Here is a 15,000-nt window from a genome sequence, read left to right on the forward strand (position 1 = left end):
ATCATTTCGGCCGATTTTAATCTGTTTAAATATATAATCTGCCTTCCAATTGAAGGGCTTAGCTGCTTCTTATTTATTTATATCCGGTACCTTATTCTAGTTTTTTTAATGCTCTTTTTCCTTTTCCTTTCTTTTTGTACCTTTCTTGCCCTAAGGATGTCAATTAATAAGCATGTTTTTTTAAATAGTTTATTTATACAAAATAGAAAAGAAAATAGGTGGTACTCTCTCTCTCTCTCTCTCTCTCTCTCTCTCTCTCTCTCTCTCTCTCTCTCTCTCTCTCTCTCTCTCTCTCTACTACTACTACTACTACTACTACTACTACTACTACTGCTACTACTACTACTACTACTACTACTACTACAACTACTACTACTACTACTACTTTGATATAGATATAAGATAACATATATCTAGTTTATAATATAATACAAAAATAATCAGTAATTCTTTTCTTATTCATTGATTATTCAACTAGGATAAGGTAATGTAAATCGTATGATAAAAGGGTTATCTTTTAGGTAATAGGGCCCACTTGAAATTGCAGTTAACTCTCACAGCCTGGCCTTCTCTATCATATTGCTCAAAACTACACAGTATTTCAGCCGTAGCCAGATTGTATAATGATCTTCCTAATATGGTAGTTGAATCGCTGATTCTTCAAAAGTTTTAACTTGCAGTGAAAGTTAGGTGACATATTTATCGTAAAGTTATTACTGATCTTGAGATGCTATATTTTTTATTCCTAGATTTCCCTACATTTTATTTCCTTAATTCCTTTACAAACTAGGCTATATATCCCTGTCGGTGTCCTTGTGCTTACAACAATAATACTTTTCCAATAAGGGTTTTAGCTTAGATGATAATAATAATAATAATAATAATGATAACAATAATAATAATAATAATAATAATAATAATAATAATAATAATAATAATAATAATAATAATAATAGATCTTTATCCATATGTGAATATCTAAGAAACATTTTTGAAAGTATAATGAAATAGAGTATATTATAAAATAAAAATGAATATTAAATAACACTAAGTAGTCCGATATATCAACGAAAATATACATCAGAAATTGAGCTAGAGACAAACAAAGGGGTACGATAAGATGAACTAACAAATATCATGAAATGCTTATCAAATGAATAAACCTTGCTAAGAACTTCTAACTGTATAATGTTCTGAGATGTCCTATTCACCAATTTCAGACGAATGTGCACAATCGCACAAAAGTAACTCAGACTATCTAAATCATGTCTGTCTTTCAGATGACAGACTGGACACATACACTATGATATTATGTAAATCAATCTTGATCAATGAATTTTTGATCGCTACGAATAATTTTCAGCTTTTCTCTATTATTGTATAAACTTTTTTTTTCTTCATTCAATAAGTTAATTGCGCTCTCATGTAATCAATAATTCCCCCTTACCTTCGACTTTTTATCTATTTTTGTTTCTCGTCCTCATTAATCTTTCTTTGGTGGCATTTGACTGTAATGATCATATATTTAGTGTTAAAGTTAAATCATATTCGTAAAAAAAAGAAATAATATTCCTTTTAAAATTATCATATCTCTAAATCCTTAAAATGGTTATAAAATGATAATAATAATACATTCTTAATCTAGCAAATAAGGATAATCAAAGGACATTACTTATTCAAAATAAAGCAATAATTTAGTTTCCATCTAGTTAATAACACTGGAGGTACCTAACATATGAAACGGATGAATTTCCAATAGGTAACTTTGCGTTGTTGTTGAATAAAATAAACATTTGAAATTGTTATATTTATCATACGAATATCTAGTAAAGATAAAGATTCTTCCTGGCAATTTTGTCTTTTTGGTTTATATCAGTCAAAATAGATTTCATTGCGTCAAGATTTCTTCCTCAAAATAAGGATAAAGTTATAATATAGGAAAACATCCTTAATCATTATTCAAGAAGTTTTTAACATTTGTTTAGGTGAATATTTTCTTATACGAATTAACATAGGATTCAAACATTGATATAACTGAATTAGCATATCCTGATATGAACAAAAACTATTATTTATCTATTCCTAAACGTGCCAATTCTGTACGTGGTGGTACAAAGACTCTATTCTGGGTTCGAGGGTATCATAAAGGTTAGACATCAATTTCCTAAAAATCAAACTGAGGGCATTGTTTTTAATTTTCTTTTGGATAATTTTCTTTTGGATCTCCAATCAGTCTTATGTGCAAAACGAAAATTGTTTCAAAAACTGCACGATATTACACTAACTGAGTACTTCTTTGTTTCGTCATTAAAACAAGAAGACCATTTTTTTTGTTACTTTCTAAAAGCTATTGTAATCTATTAACTCACTCCTAACAGGCTTGGAAAATAATCAGGTTAAAGATTTTACTGACCTTATAGTTGACATGTCCTCTATAGATTATATCTTTTAAGAACTAAGAAATTGAGAGAGAGAGAGAGAGAGAGAGAGAGAGAGAGAGAGGAGAGAGAGAGGAGAGAGAGAGAGAGAGAGAGAGACGTTTGGTATGTGTTGCTGAAATAATTTTCCATAAAGTTTGCTATGCAGAAGAAAGATATCGCCAATATGATCAGTCAATAGCATATAAATATCAAAATGTACATTCAATTTTTGTTCACCTTATTTCTATGTCTTCATATCAAATATTAGTTATTGTGTTTTCAGGATTATATAGGCACACTATTCTAGCTTACAAATATTAGGATAAAAATTTTTTCGGTCACTCCTTGAACAGATGATATCAAACGTGAGATATATATGGGTCAGGAAAAGGAAGATCAAAGAAAAATTTATAAATTTTACCAAAGTTTTATTCAAAGAATTCACAAATACAATATTTATCAAAATTCATCTCAAGAAATTCTAAATCTACTTTTTACCGCTCGGCGGTCACACGGCTAGGAAAATAATTTGCAACGGAGCCAGCATTAAGTATCTTGGCTATTAATAATCACTTGTCAACAGTGTTTTATAATTCAAACGATCCCCGACTGGGGATTCGAAGAAAAAGGATATCTGTTTTATATGCCAATCACTTTCAGGTCTCACTATATGCATTTAAATTCTAAGTTTCTATGTTTGACAGGGTCTTATGTTGTAAATCAAACATCCCATTCTAATGATTTTGTTGTAATAATCAAAATTTCACAAGCCTTACAGATATGATCAAAAGGGAAGTCTTAATGATGATTTCGGCAATATGAATTTATGCCTTCTTGTCAATAAATTGAATAATAACGATTATAATTATCTTAAAGGGAATAATTTTGGATTATAGATCAATACGCCTGAATCATTAGCCAACTAATTAATTTGGGTCTATACCATTTAAGTTTTGTGCCGTTCAGGTTTATTTCATATAATTTCCTTCGAGTTCATATCCAATTTTAAGATTTACATTGTTAATCTATTTAGTTGTTTAAAGTTCAGATATTCTGTTTAGATTAAATCACTAATAAGTTTTGTCAATATATTTATATTTTCAAACAAGAATTATCGGCAAATTATACAAATACATATTAAAGAAAAAGTTCTTATGAAATATTTAAAGAAACCAAGCAAACACCCCATCAAAGTTTTCTTATATCCAAGAATCACAACTCTCTCTCTCTCTCTCTCTCTCTCTCTCTCTCTCTCTCCTCTCTCTCTCTCTCTCTCTCTCTCTCTCTCTCTCTCTCTCTCTTATACAAAGATCTACTCATAAATGCAAAAGAAAGTCAAGTATTTCTTTACATTTTCATTATGAAGACAAAATATAAAGCGTGCATTGAAAGCCCTTCCCTCGGCATCTTTCCTTCATTAGCTTCAAGAACAAAGACAAACAAAAGGAAAAGAAAACCGTTTAAACAGAATAAAAGATTTAATCACGGCCAAACAATTCCTAACAAAGGTAATGAGGTTTAGGAAGTGGACCTCACATTAGGTATGAAGGTTTTGGGTTTTGTTACATTATGATGAGAGAGAGAGAGAGAGAGAGAGAGAGAGAGAGAGAGAGAGAGAGAGAGAGAGAGAGAAAAAAAAAATTATTTATAAAATCATGAATGATCATCCTTCGGCTAAAGATTTTTTAGTATTCTTTTTATAAGCTTGAAGGCTACAGATTATACATGCTTTTTGTTTATATATATATATATATATATATATATATATATATATATATATATATATATATATATATATATATATATATATACATACACACACACATATATATATATATATATATATATATATATATATATATATATATATATATATATATATATATATATATATTGTATATTCCAGAAGTAATAATTTAGAAAGTAAAATCATCCTTCAAATCTTCCCTATAATCATTCATTTCCCTTACACTACAATAATGGATTACCGTTCATTGTTGGAAGATTGAACATGAAAATAATGACTCTCTCTCTCTCTCTCTCTCTCTCTCTCTCTCTCTCTCATCTCTCTCTCTCCTCTCCTCCTCTCTCTCTCTCTCTCTCTTTAAGATTAAGAATATTGACTAAAAGCCTTTAACTACACTGTTAGAAAAAGAAAATAAACATATTTTCAACCGGAAAGTCTCCGTAAAAATATACGGTTCTGGACCGTATTTCAATAAAATATAGGCACCCTTAATTTTACCTTACTTTGTTATTATCTTTTACAAGTTGTTGACCGTAATATCACTCCTTTACGTGAATATTTTCATTTTTAAAACTGTAAAAATCCTGGAATAAATGTTGCCAGACATTTACCGTTTTTTTTACTAAAAAATTTTAACAGTGTATGTTATACAGATATTTAGACTTTTCACTGGTTTTTCTTTTGATTTTTGAAGATTGCCTTAATCCTACTCTTTGAGAAAAAAGTAAAAAAAATAGAGTAACCAAATATGCTGCTAACATCTGAAACGGAAACTATATAGAGGATAAAGGTCACAGTGAGCATCATTCAAAAGTAACAGGATATCAACGTATACATATTTGGTGTCAATAAGTAATATTTAGTACTTCTTGGTCATAGAATTTGCTGCGTAATTTATATAAGGAAAAAAAACAGAAAAAAAAAATACTCATCTATTATCTATTTATAGCCTTTTTAATATCAACCCTCAAAATCGTATCCACCAAAGCTAAGACTGGAAGGACCAAGAAATGAAATCTAATGTCTCTGTAGGCAGCCCTATTTCCTCGCGACACCATCCCATTACCCCCATCTCCCACTTACAGGGACGGTGAGGTTAGGAGTTCTATTGGAAATTTTCAGGATTGTGAGGGCTTGAACTCTTGACTCACCGTGAGTCTGGAAAACTATCAAATTGAACAAAATATTATCAAAGCAATCTCAACAAAATCACTAGCTTTGATGGCGCCCATGCTAATCGGCATAATTTTTCTTTTTTAAACAGAACTTTCTGCAATAGATGATAAATTTTAGTCAACTATGTAAGGTTTTTTTTCTTTTCTTTTTTTCACTATCAGAGATAAGAAGGATTTCTTTTGAAATTATAGTAGGTTAAAGATGGCAGTCTCTTTCACATTCATCCACCTGTGGACGCTGATGGGAAACTGGAAGAAATAAACATTAGTTTTCTTAAATTCAAAGTTCTTTTCCTTTCCTCAAATTCTTGCAAGATTTTCTTTTCCTTAGTCAGTTATTATTATTATTATTAATATTATTATTATTATTATTATTTATCATTTGAAGAACCTGTATCTGCGATGTTTGCTTTTGTTGTGAAATCATAAATAAACGTATTATTTCTATAAATAGATATTTAAAAGTATTATCATAATATTAACCGGTGGAGTTGAATACTATGGCTGCATTGGCAGAATTCAATTTCTTGTCCAATTTCTCGATTCTACGGACAATTCTCTTTTCAGGGTTGCTACATTCAGCTAGCAAGTTGGCGAAGTTCATCAGGTGGGTGAAGAATAAATTTCAGGTTAAGGCTGGATGTAATTAATACAAGTACAAGTAATATTCAAAAATTACAACAGGTAAAGTCAGGAGTGGATCGTGACGCGTTTCGGAACTGCTTGCTCCGTCTTCAGGCGAGAAGTGAGGCTCTGGTTGGATCTGGGTCCTTATATATCCCGGCTCTGGTTCGTAGAGAGGGGCCTAAAATTTTGATTGGTCGAGCGGAGGTTATAGGCTCGGGTGGCAGATGTACGACGAGCTAGGCTCAGCCTCCAAGGCTGAGAGGTAGAAAGGAATCCTGGATCCTGATTGGTCAGGACGCGCGCCGAGCCAGCCAAGAAGTCAGGCAGGCTCCTCTCTCGCTCAGTGGACTGGGCTGAGAGAGGTATCCGAGCTCCCTGATTGGCTGAGGCGCGCCAAGACGGGCTCAAAGTCAGGCATCCCATTACCACGTTTAGCAGACTGGAATTCCGGACCATGCTCTCTACCAGAATCAGCATTTGGCCAGACGATTTCTCCATTTGTGGGGGTGTCAGGATCGGGGTTGTCATCGTTCTGGGGCTCTTGTTCTTGGTTCCTAGCGTTGGTATGTCGACAGGATGGTAGGAGGAACATCTCTTGAGTCGTATTTAACGCTGGTTTCTCGTTCTGGATTAACAGGGCTTCCAATATTCGTAAGCGCCTGCTGTCCGGGGCGCTGCCGATAATTTTGGTATTGGCGATGATGTCTGCCCGGCTAATTTGGGTGTTATGTCGCTGTAGAGCATGATTTTTTATAGCACCTTGCTGGACGTGGCACGAAATCCTCTTCGAAAGTTTCATTGTAGCCATACCGATGTATTTGCTGGGCCATCCTCCGACTGAGCATTGATAAGAGTAGACTACATTTGTCTTCTTCAAAGGGCCGTTATCAGTGGGCGCTGGATTGTTCTTCATGATCAAGCTGCGGGTTTTTTTCAGTCTGGTAATAGATGATGAGTTTCATTTCCGTGGTCTCAACAGTAGGTGACACGTTGTTAGTGATGATGTCTTTAATGGCCTTCTCATCCCGCTGATATTCTGCGTGCATGAGGCCTTTGTAGTAAAGTTTGATGTCTCTAGATCCGTTGGGGGAGGTGTCGGACCTATCTCTAGTGCTGTCGGACCCCTGGCTGGTGCTGTCTGACCCTTCCACCGCAGAGGACCCATACCACTTGTCTATAGCTGTCCTCACTTCATGCTGGACCTGCTTGTTGCTGTAGCCGTAATTGATGAGGACCTGTGCGGCCCTTTCCAGCTCCTTGTTGGTGTCAGTCTATGACGAGCAGTGTGACAAGGCCCTGCGTACAAAGGCCTCGATGGTCGAAGCCATGTAGCGGGCAGGACATTCACTTTTGCCATTTAAACACATGCCGAGATTTATGGGCTTAGTGTAGACAGTGGTCTGGAATCACTCATTGGTGGAAGAAATCAAGACGTCCAGGAACGGAAGGCTGTTGTGGACGCTGTTCTCAAGGGTAAAGTGGAGGATGCTGTTGTCCTCAAAGGTCCTCCTTAGGTTCTTGATGGCTTCGGTGGAAGTAGCTTTGACGAAAGTATCGTCAATATAACGGAAGTAAGCGAGTGGCACTCGAGTTGGGAGAATACCCTCTCCTCTACTACTCCCATGTAGAAGTTAGCAAAGAGTAAGCCCAAGGGAAAGCCCATTGCCACGCCATCCTATTGTAAGTATATGTGCCCACGATGAGTAGTAAAGGGGGCCCTCTTAGTGCAGATGGCAAGGAGGGTCTAAAGGGCTTGCTCTGGATTATTCAATTCCGGAGTTGTATCGTCCCTGTAGAGTGTACAGGGACGAGACAACTCGGCTCGACCAATACAAATTTGAGGCCCTTCTCTATGCACCAGACCCAGTTCCAGCCAGAGCCTCACTTCTCACCTGAAGACGGAGCAAGCAGTTCCGAAACACGTCGCGATCCACTCCTGACTTTACCTGTTGTAATTTTCGAGTATTACTTGTACTTGTATTAATTACATCCAGCCTTAACCTGAATTGTATTCTTCACCCACCTGATGAACTTCGCCAACTTGCTAGCTAAATATAGCATCCCTGAAAAGAGAATTCTCCGTAGAATCGAGAAATTGGACAAGAAATTGAATTCTACCTATGCAGCCATAGTATTCAACTCCACCTGTTTGAAGGAGGGTCTCCTACCAAGATATACAGAAATCCACCTGCAAGACCCGTTGGCCTTGAACGATCCCGGGACCCATTCATACTGAAGAAACCTTCTCCAACGCCAACTCGAGCAAAAGAAGGCCCTGAAGGACGAGCTCTACGCCCTTCGGGTCCGCCTTGATGATGAATGGACCAGCTTGAGGGATGGAGGAGAAGCCCAGCTCGCTACTGACGTCCCCCTCGAGGTTGACAGCAACCCCTAGGACGAGGACGCCCCTGATGACGACGCCCATGATGATCGACGCCCCGATATCGACAACCCCAACCATGAAGAGGACCTTGGAGGTGGCCTGAGCTACCCAAACAAAATCATCCACGCCCTACAAGTCCTTTAGGAGAGGGACTTCAAGAAGAGGATGAGGACCATCTTAAGGAAGCTGGTCACCCTTAATGTCGGAAAGCTGCGGATCCCAGATGTCCGCCAGGAACACATTAACATCTCCAGCTACGTCCCTACGCCAGCACAGGAGCAGGTCCTCAAGATGGGCCTCAACTACCACTTCATCACCCGATCGAGACCAACCGACAAGCGCCTGGAGATGGAATTACTCCTAGATTCCATCTTCAACCTCCAAGAACATGGTGCCCTCCGGACGACTGACGCCCTTCAGCCGCTTCTGCTCGGTGAGGCCCTTACTGATAGGGGCAGGTACAGCAGCGGCATCGTTTCTAAGGAGATGAGAGCTGCTGCTAAAGAGCTCAAACAAGTTGCTGATATCACCGTACGTCGGGCCTACAAGACAGCTGCCTTTGTACTCATCAATACCGTGAGTACCACGATAAATTGGACGCCATTCTCGCCGACCTGAACAAATTTGAGCACCTCACGAGCAACCCTGTTGAAGACATCAAGAGGGAGGCAAATCGCACCATCGAGGCCATTAATGCTGCAACTAACGGCGTACACCTGCCCATGATTTCGGGGGATTATGGACCTGGTTACCTCTACGGCAATGTTAAAAACCACAAACAAGGCAACCCACTTCGACCTATCATCAGCCAATGCCCTACGCCTACATACCAGCAGGCCAAGAGACTGAACACGATTTTGACGCCATATGTCCCCAACCGCCACTGTGTGGCCTCCTCTGCCAAATTCCTAGTGAGGATCAAGGATGTCCGGGGCGAGGGGGTCATAGCATCGATGGACGTCGAATCTTTGTTCACTAATATCCCTGTTGACGAAACCATCGACCTTATCGCTGATAGAGTCTACAGGGACGAGACAACTCCGTAATTGAATATCCCAGAGCAAGCCCTTTGGACCCTCCTTGCCATCTGCACTAAGAGGGCCCCCTTTACTACTCATCGTGGGCACATGTACTTACAAAAGGATGGCGTGGCGATGGGCTCGCCCTAGGGCGTACTCTTTGCTAACTTCTACATGGGAGTAGTAGAGGAGAGGGTATTCTCCCAACTCGAGTGCACCCTCGCTTACTTCCTTTATATTGACGATACTTTCGTCAAAGCTACTTCCCCCAAAGCCATCGAGAACCTAAGGAGGACCTTTGAGGACAACAGTGTCCTCCACTTCACACTTGAGAACAGCATCCACAACAGCCTCCCGTTCCTGGACGTCTTGATTTCTTCCACCAACAAGGGATTCCAGACCACTGTCTACACTAAGCCCACAAATCTCGGCATGTGTTTGAATGGCAAAAGTGAATGTCCTACCCACTACAGGGCCTCGACCCTCAAGGCCTTTGTACGCAGGGCCTTGTCACACTGCTCGTCATGGACTGACACCAACAAGGAGCTGGAAAGGGCCGCACAGGTCCTCGTCAATAACGGCTACAGCAACAAGCAAGTCCAGCGTGAAGTGAGGACAGCTATAAACAAGTGGTATGGGTCCTCTGCGGTGGAAGGGTCCGACAGCGCCAGCCAGGGGTCTGACAGCACTAGAGATAGGTCTGACAGCTCCTCCAAGGGATTTAGAGACATCAAACTTTACTAAAAAGGCCTCATGCGTGCAGAATATCAGCGGAATGAGAAGGCCATTAAAGACATCATCACTAACAACATATCACCTACTGATGAGACCACGGAAGTGAAACTCATCATCTATTACCAGACTGAAAAAAACCCGCATCTTGATCATGAGGAACAATCCAGCTCCCCCTGATAACGACCCTCTGAAGAAGACAAATGTAGTCTACTCTTATCAATGCCCAGTCGCAGGATGGCCCGGCAAATACATCGGTATGGCTACAATGAAACTTTCGAAGAGGATTTCGTGCCACGTCCAGCAAGGTGCTATAAGAAATCATGCTCTACAGCGACATAACACCCAAATTAACCGGGCTGACATCGTCGCCAATACCAAAATTATCGGCAGCGCCCCGGACAGCAGGCGCTTACGAATATTGGAAGCCCTGTTAATCCAGAATGAGAAACCAGCGTTGAATACGACTCAAGAGATTTTTTTTCCTACCATCCGGTCGACATACCAACGCTAGGAACCAAGAACCAGACCCCCAGAACCATGACCACCCCGATCCTGACACCCCCACAAATGGAGAAATCGTCTGGCCAAATGCTGATTCTGGTAGAGAGCATGGTCCGGAATTCCAGTCTGCTGAGCGTGATAATGGGCTGCCTGACTTTGAGCCCCATCTTGGCGTGCGCCTCAGCCAATCAGGGAGCTCGGATACCTCTCTCAGCCCAGTCCACTGAGCGAGAGTGGAGCCTGCCTGACTTTTTGGCTGGCTCGGCTCGCGTCCTGACCAATCAAGATCCAGGATTCCTTCCTTCCTCTCAGCCTGGGAGGCTGAGCCGAGCTCGTCGTACATCTGCCACCCGAGCCTATAACCTCCGCTCGACCAATCAAAATTTGAAGCCCCTGTCTACGAACCAGAGCCGGGATAAATAAGGACCCAGATCCAACCAGAGCCACACTTCTCGCCTGAAGACGGAGCAGGCAGTTCCGAAACGTGTCGCGATCCACTCCTGACTTTACCTGTTGCAGTTTTCGAGTATTACTTGTACTTGTATTAATTACATCCAGCCTTAACCTGAATTGTATTCTTCACCCACTTGATGAACTTCGTCAACTTGCTAGCTGAATGTAGCAACTCTGAAAAGAGAATTGTCCAGAGAATCGAGAAATTGGACAAGAAATTGAATTCTGCCGATGCAGCCATAGTATTCAACTCCACCTGTTTGAAGGAGGGTCTCCTACCAACATAATAATAACCGACATTTTTTGGACGCACTAATTGCGTGATCAGCTATAAATATAGCACATAATTCTTATGACTATATTCGACAGACACCCGTTGAGATACTACCGCTAGAAATTTGTCATTGAGTCTATTGACTGGATACTGCTCATTTTGTCTTAGCCTACATATACACCGAATAGTCTGCCCTATTCTTTTAACATTCTATACCGTCCTCATACACGTGACAACATTGAGATTCTTGAAAAAAAAAAAAAATTCTTCTTCGGTCAAGTTGCCACGACATGTGGCCACTTCCCTCTTGGTAAGGTAGAAGAGTTCTTTTAGGAGAAGGTCACTCTAAGATCAAACCCTTGTTTGCTAGTCTTGGGAAGTGCCATAGCTTCTGTACCATAGCCTTACACTTTCTAGGATGAATAGTTTATTTATAAAATATCTAATTTACTGTTGTTAGTGTTTTTAAAAGTTTTCATTTTGATTATTTATTTCAAAAGTTTTTTTTTTTAGGTCATAACATTTTTAAAGTAAAAATGCAGGTAGCTTCATTGGGTCGAGATAAAAAATAAATTTAGTCGAGATTATATAGGCATTCTCTTGTCGAGAATTTCTTTTATTTTAAATGTAATTGTTTTTGTCTTAATTCCAAATCACCAGAAAGCATCGGTAACCACATTCAAATATTAAATTCACTTTGTCAATGATACTCCGAAATATTAATGATTTTCGTTTTTTCTTTCATCTTCTGGGAATTACAGCAATCCTGAAACTACATAAAGATAGTAGTAAGAATCCAATCGAAAAAGAAGTTCGACAGAGAAACCCATTCTTTCATAAATTATTTGCAGCCTGCCCAGAAGTTTTAAAAATTTAGATTCGGAAAATTTTAAATTAATATTAAAAAAGAATATCCTAACAACTCAGGATATGCAGCTTACATGGTTCTAATTATTGAGTCAATGGAAGCATTGTTGAAGATGATAGGAAATTAAGAGAGAGAGAGAGAGAGAGAGAGAGAGAGAGAGAGAGAGAGAGAGAGAGAGAGCTGAAATTTAGGAATGAGAATGAATGTGAGTAAAACGAAGATAGAGGTTATATCAAAATAAAGAGACAAAAAATATCGGTTATGGCCGACCCTATAGAGATTGATAATTAATATACTGTACGTGCTTAGGAAAAACAATAGGTGTTTCTCAAGGATATGAGATCGATATTGAAAGAACGACAATCATAGAATGGAGAGTTCTTAGCAAATACAACTCATAAAGCTCTGGGATGAATGATGATGGAAATAATACTAAGAGACAGGAATATGATCACTATTGATACGAGAGCAAACGAAAGATTAGGTTGCTCTCACACCAAATACGAAACAGAAATTGATGTGGGTAGGATATTTGAAGAGAATGACATAAAATAGAGGGGAAAGAAGAATAACGGCATTAGTTCGTAACAATTGCAAATAAAGAAGGGGACGGTAGATAAGACTATGGATTGACGAACTAAGAAGATTTGCTGAACCATAAATAGTCTAAATTGGAAGGACATATTTGAGGCCTTTGCCCTATATTGGAATAGGATTAGCTTATGAGGAGTATGATATATATATATATATATATATATATATATATATATATATATATATATATATATATATATAAATTACAAGGAAACATGATGCTCAGATACAAAAGACCCACAAGGGAAATGAAAATATGAAATATATGCTTAGGTCCTAGTAGTTTCGTGATACAGTATACACACACACACACACACACACACACACACATATATATATATATATATATATATATATATATATATATATATATATATATATACATATATATATATATATATATATATATATATATATATATATATATATATATATATATATATATATATATATAAATATATATAAACATATATATGTATATATATATGTATATATATATATATATATATATATATATATATATATATATATATATATATATATATATATATATATGTATAATCTCGACTAAGATTATTTTTTTCTCGACCAAGTGAAGCTAATAACCCTGACACTATCGAAATTTTACGAATTGTAAAGAAATATTTTGAAATATGGCTTATGAAGGATTGAGATTGAGTGCAATTCAATATTATATATATATATATATATATATATATATATATATATATATATATATATGTATGGCCCTCTAGTCCTGGCACTAAAAAAATATATTATACCACGGCTCGTGACTGGGAACGAAACAAATAATATTATATATACTATGACTGTCAGGTTAATTAACCACTCGAATTCCAAACTCACTTGTTTGCCATTACATCGAAACTGTTACACTTAAAAACATTTATACCTTAATTTTGAGACAGTTAAATAACTCTCAGACAGCAATATATAAAACACTGATTATCCAAAGACCTCTCAAGTACACTCAAAAGTACACTGGGTAATCACTCTTTATTATTATATAAAAAGTTTACTTGGTTTTTAACAAGATGCGAGTGGAATCCCATTTTAAAATCTGGTGATTGGAATAATATACTCTTTTAAAAAAAATGATAAATTATAAAACTTTGAAGGAATATACATACTAACAAAATAAGTCACTGGAAGAAAATAGGTGTGAGCAAAACATAGATTGAGATAAAAATTTTACGATCTGAAAATTATATTTTGAATTGACTTGAACTATTATATCTGAATAAATATTAGACTAAGAAAAGAAATAGTGCAATACAAATTATTCAAAAGCTTGAAAGTAAATTTGAGTGATGCAATATTCAAGTTTGACACGTAGTGAAAAATAGATAACCAGATCACGTTATATAATCTATATTTAATATAGGGCTGTTTACAAAACTTTACAAAATGCCAACACTCACCCTAATACAATGAATTCAGAATCACTATTTCGTCTTAGGTATCTTTCCGACACACGATTTGCTTTGGAGCATAGAGTCACTCAGGGGAGGACGCACTAAATGTACTGAACATTTTCAAAAACAAGAGTGACAGAGGCGAGGAGAAGTCAATCTTATGGCTGGTAATCTCTATCTTTATCTGTGTAACCTGGTGTCCCTTTTTATATGAAAACTAACTGCTGCCCGAAACTTCCCGAGATTTTGGAAGCCTGGTGGTGTGGGCAAAAGTTGTTATAATTCCCAAGTATCGCTCGCCTAAACGCTTTACTAATGCCACATTAGACGGCTTTCTCAGGTAGCTAGCTCTGCCCACCCATGGTCCCCAAAATAAAGAAAAAAGGAAATATCTTATCAGGAGGCCTGTGTAACATTTCTAAAGCACTTGATAAAGAATTTTCTTAGGCACATGTTACTGAGTATTCTCTTACAAACATGACACAATACCTCATAAGATAAAAAAAAAAAAAAAACATATCTAAGCTCTTGTTCATATCTCGCACAAATGCCACAACACTCTCAAAAGCTTACGTGAGACTTCATAACAAACATACGCGAACTAAAAAGGTAATTCTCAAAAATAATTTATAAATACTAACTCGAATAAGAATACAATGAAATTAATGATGAAGGTCTTACGTAATTCACACATAAATCTACACGAGAGGAGCTAATTGTACGGTCTGTCTAATTTATCTTTCCAATGCATATATGAAATGAATTTAA

The sequence above is a fragment of the Palaemon carinicauda genome, chromosome 20 (genome assembly GCF_036898095.1).
Source record: "Palaemon carinicauda isolate YSFRI2023 chromosome 20, ASM3689809v2, whole genome shotgun sequence".
Lineage (NCBI taxonomy): Eukaryota > Metazoa > Arthropoda > Malacostraca > Decapoda > Palaemonidae > Palaemon > Palaemon carinicauda.